Here is a 5259-nt window from a genome sequence, read left to right as displayed (position 1 = left end):
AAGATTCAAAGAGTTGATAAAAATGAAATAGTATCCCTCAATTCTTGAAGTTGTAAAGGCGGACGAATTCAAAACGATCTCCAAAGGTTTTAATTTTGTTTTTGAGTTTAGGATCCGCCGCACTATAAAGAGGGATGCAAGTTTAGTTGGTCTGAGGAAGATAGAGTGCTCAAGCATTTAAATAAAATCAATAGTGTGTCACTCTAGCACTTCACGAGCACATAGAATATTTTTCTGTGACTTTCGGTGTCGGAAGTCCCGACGTAAGTCGGAACTCCCGACAGTCGGAAGTCCCGACCTAAGCCAGGAGTCCCGGCACCTGTGCTTCTGACTGCTCGCTGTCTGTGCACGTCGGAAGTCCCGACATTCACCGGGAGTTCCGACCGTCGGAAGTCCCGACGTCCGCCGGAAGTTCCGACACTGACCTGACCCAAGCCGGGAGTCCTAGCCTCAGCAGTGCTGGCTGTTTGTTTAACTGTGCACGTCGGAAGTCCCGACGATCGTCGGGAGTTCCGACCGTCGGAAGTCCCGATGTTTGCCGGGAGTTCCGACACTGACTTTCACCCGTGGACTTCTGACTCGATGTGAACAGTGTTTTCTATTGTAGTCGGAACTCCCGGGATCTGCGTCGGGACTTCCGACGTAGATCTGAACGGTTGGATTTTCACTCGGAGTATAAATACTCCTCTCTTCACTTCTAACCGTTACGGACTCATTTCACAGTTGACTCACTTCGTGCTGAACAGCTCCCAAGCAACTAAAGCACCCCTCTCCTTCCCCCTTTGCTCCAATCTTCGATTCCCTTAGTTTTTGAGTAAAAGGAGAGTGGATTAAGTGAGAGCATCACTTTGGAAAGCTTGAGCACTTGATTTCTTCGTCAAGCCGGTTGATTTTGCGTCTATTACTCTTGGGGCTTTGCCCCTAGCCGGCTAGGCGTTGCCCTAGAGCTTCCATCTTGTGGAAGAGCCTTGGGAAGTTTGTATCACCCTTCGATTTCTTAGTGGAAAGCTCAAGTGACCTTTGTGGTCGCTTTGAGAGAGGCAAGGAGGTGGAAAAGACTCCGACCTTAGTGGTCACCTCAACAACGAGGACGTAGGAGCTCCTTTGTGGGGTTGCCGAACCTCGGGATAAATCCTTGTGTCCCGCGTGCTTGTTGTTGTTGTGATTGCTTGAGATTACTTGTTTGTGTTTGTCTCCTTGTCTCCAAAATCTCCATTTTAGGGTTTGGACTCGATCTACGGTTTGGAGGCTTTACGGCGTCAAGGGAGTGACCCAACATCTTCACCAAACCACTAGGAAGTGAGGTTGTAAGTTTATTTATCCGCAAAGTTAAATTTGGCACTGCTTTTGTAGTTCACGTAGGCGTCGGAACTGCTGACGTTTGCGCCGGAACTTCTGACAACGTCGGGAGTTCCGACCCAAACGTCGGGACTTCCGACAGTGGCTGACAGATTTGAACTTAGCGTTTGCAGTAAATTTTTAGATACGCCTATTCACCCCCCCCTCTAGGCATTGTTAGATCCTTTCAGTCCCAAAAGGCAACTTTTCAATGCTCTACAAATATCTTCAAATTCTTTCAAAATTGCTATGAGACAATGAAGAGTTAGTTATTTATTTATCATCTGTTTGCAAAATATAAATGAAATAGAAAATACTTTTGAATTTGTAATGAAGAATTTTTCATAATATTTCTTCATCTTTCACCGAAACCATGTCAATTAAATAGACATGCAACTGTAGACGCAAGCTTCAAATTTTCATTTATTTTTTAACCATAGAGCATGATCTTAATGCAACTATTTCATAAGGCCACATCTTTATAACTGAAATATTTCCCACGAGGCCACGACAATTTATGTGAATTTCGTATAGAAAAACTTTGAGCGCTGTGAAATTTTAAGGAAACAAATCGATAAAATCAAGGATAAAAGAAAATAAAGCAACCAGAGGAAACATATATATACAGTGACATAAAAACATGCTCACTGCAGAGCATATACGAAGACCAACGAATAGTAAACATTACAACCAAGTGTAACAATAATGAAGCAAAAACTACGTTTTGTTATCATAGCATCTAGTCTCTTTTTCAACTGAAACTACTGGATCAACAAAACAACATACAACCTAGATCAAAATATATCGGATTGCTCACTGATGGAGAATAGAATTGGATTTCAATAGATTAGGTAGTTAAGTGAAGGAACATGTGTCTATTACACTCTACCTTAATTATTTTGTGAATGTCTAGAATACAATATTTCAGGATGGAGGGAGTAGATTTCAACTTCTATTGAGTGGATGAAAATTGCGGTATTTGTTGAATGTGATTAAGTTTTCACTAAATGGATGGTTTTTGAGCTTTGCATATGCTCTCGCAACAAGAATAACCAAGATTTGAGTAAATATCATATGAACTAATTGTTTTTTTAATAACAAAAAAGATGTCTCCTAGCTCTTCGTTGAATGTTTAAAATGACCTACAGAACCTAGGGTGATGATCATTGGTCCCAAAAAGCAACTTTTCCATGCTCTACAACAAATGTTTTCAAATACTTCAAAATTGCTATAAAACAATGAAGAGTTAGCTATTTATTTATCATTTGTTTGTGAAATAACAATGAAATAGAAAATACTTTCAAATTTATAACGAGACATCAAAGAATTTTTTTCATAATATTTTATCATCATTTTTACCAAAAGCATGTCCATTAAATAGACGCAAGCTTCAAGTTTTCATTTTTTAACCATGGAGCATGATCTTAATGCAACTACAATCTCCGTTCCAAATTATAAGTCACTTTGACTTTTTTGGTACATTTTCATTTTGTTATGCATCTAGATATAATAATATGTCTAGATACAAAGCAAAATGAATGAACCAAAAAAAGTCAAAACGACTTATAATTTGGAATGGAGGTATTTCATAATGCTACATCTTTATAACTAAAATATTTCCCTTGGCTATTTATGTGAAAAACTTTTGCTATGAAATTTTATGGAAACAAATCGATAAAATAAAGGATAAAAGAAAATAAAGCAACCGGAGGAAACATATATATACAGTGACATAAAAACATGCTCACCGCGGAGCATATATGAAGACCAACGAATAGTAAACATTACAACCAAGTGTAACAATAATGAAGCAAAAACTACGTTTTGTTATCATAGCATCTAGTCTCTTTTTCAACTGAAACTACTAGATCAACAAAACAACATACAACCTAGATCAAACTAAGGAGTTAGCCACGCTGGTCATGCAGTGACCGGACGCTGGGGTCCTGCGTCCGGTCAGTTGAAGCAGTGAAGACGTTGGCGTCGGTCTTCGATCGGACGCTAGGTCACTTAGTGACCGAACGCTGATGGGGTGCGTCCGGTCCTACTGACATGGCAGCACACAGTGAAGAGGGTGACTGACCGGACGCTAGGTGAGCCCGGTCAAGGTTGATTGGACGTGTCTAATCGTGAAAAAATGTCTTTGGATGCTTACTGGAAACGACCGGACACTGAGGTCATGCGTCCGGTCACTTCGAAGCAACACGTCCGGTCACAACTTAAATGTACTGATGAGCGTTGAGATTGGGCGATCAACGTTTGAAGCAGGGGCCATGTGGCGTGCATCACACGACCGGACGTTGAGGTCCAGCGTCCGGTCGATCTGACTGGCGTGTCCGGTCGCCCCGTATTCAGTGCAGTGAGGAGCCCAACGGCTCTATTCATGGAGGCTCTCTATTTAAGCCCCATGGCTGGCTCTAGCTCACTCTCTTGGTCATTTGCATTGACATAGCAACCTTGTGAGCTTAGCCAAAGCCCTCTCACTCATCTCCATCATAGATTCAACATCTTTGTGAGATTGGGAGTGAATCCAAGTGCATTGCTTGAGTGTTTGCATCTAGAGGTACTTGGTGTTTGTGTTTCGCTATGGGATTCGCTTGTTACTCTTAGTGGTTGCCACCACCTAGATGGCTTGGAGCAACAAGGATCATCAAGCAGAGGTTGGTGATTGTCTCCGGCTCTGATCGTGGTAATTGTGAGGGGTACTTGACCTTTCCCCGGCGGAGAATCAAAAGGTACTCTAGTGGATTGCTCGTGGCTTGTGTGATCCTCATCTTGTGTTAGTTGTGTGGCACCCTATTGAGAGTTTGGCGTGTGATGCCAATTAGCACGTGAACCTCCAAGTAAGTGAATCGCCACAACGAGGACTAGCTTACCGACAAGTAAGTGAACCTCGGTAAAAAATCATTATGTTATCATTTGATTCTGAGGTGATTGGTCTTCATTGTTATTCATTCTTGTGATTGATTGGCTCCTTCCTCGACATGGTGGTATAACCATCTTGCTCACTCTCTTTACATTACCGCATACTAGTTGTCAAGCTCTTTAGTGTAGCTAGTTGTGAAAGCTTGTTAGTTTGGTTAGTGTAGCTCTTTAGTTAGCTTTTGAGAGCATAATAACTTAGTGTAGTGACATAGCTATTGTGTGAATAGAAACTATATAAACTAGAATTATGGTAGGTAGCTTGCAATTTTAGTAGGCTAGCGCAACACATGCTTCGCCTCATAATTGTCTAATCGGTTTGTTAAGTGTTATTGTAGATTTTTTTAATAGGCTATTCACCCTCCCCCTAGCCATTAGGACCTTTCAAGTGGTATTAGAGCCGAGGTCACCGTGATTTGAGGATTAACAACCTTTGGTGTAAAAATAGCTCAAATTAACAACACCAAGAAACTACCCCAATTTGATAGCTCAAATTATCCCTATGGGAAAGCTAAGATGACAACTTATATCAAGTCAATCAATAGGAAGGTTTGGAATGCGGTAGAGATAAAGATTGAGATTGAAGATGAAGAGGCTCCCACCACCGCTGAAGAAATGCTGCTCCAAAATAATAACATTGCTCTTAGTGCCATCCATGATGATTTGGATGAAAGAACATTTGAGAAAATCAAGAACATTGAGAGAGCTCATGAGGCATGGAAGAAGTTGGAAGAATCATTTGAGGGCACTCAAGCTGTGAAGGGTGCAAAGGCATACATTCTTAAAGAAAAGTTTACAAGCTTCAAGATGAAGAAGGATGAGAATGTGCTGGAGATGTTTTATAGGCTTCAAGTGCTTGTCAATGATCTTAAAGCACTTGGAGAGGAGGTGAAGGATAATGACTTCTCCCATAAGTTTTTGGGATGTTTGCCTTCAAAATTTGGCACATTGGTCACTATTCTAGTGAGGAGTGGTTTGGATACCATGACATCAAACCAA

Source organism: Miscanthus floridulus, chromosome 5 (assembly GCF_019320115.1).
Source record: "Miscanthus floridulus cultivar M001 chromosome 5, ASM1932011v1, whole genome shotgun sequence".
NCBI lineage: Eukaryota > Viridiplantae > Streptophyta > Magnoliopsida > Poales > Poaceae > Miscanthus > Miscanthus floridulus.
Note: the sequence above shows the minus strand (reverse complement) of the source record.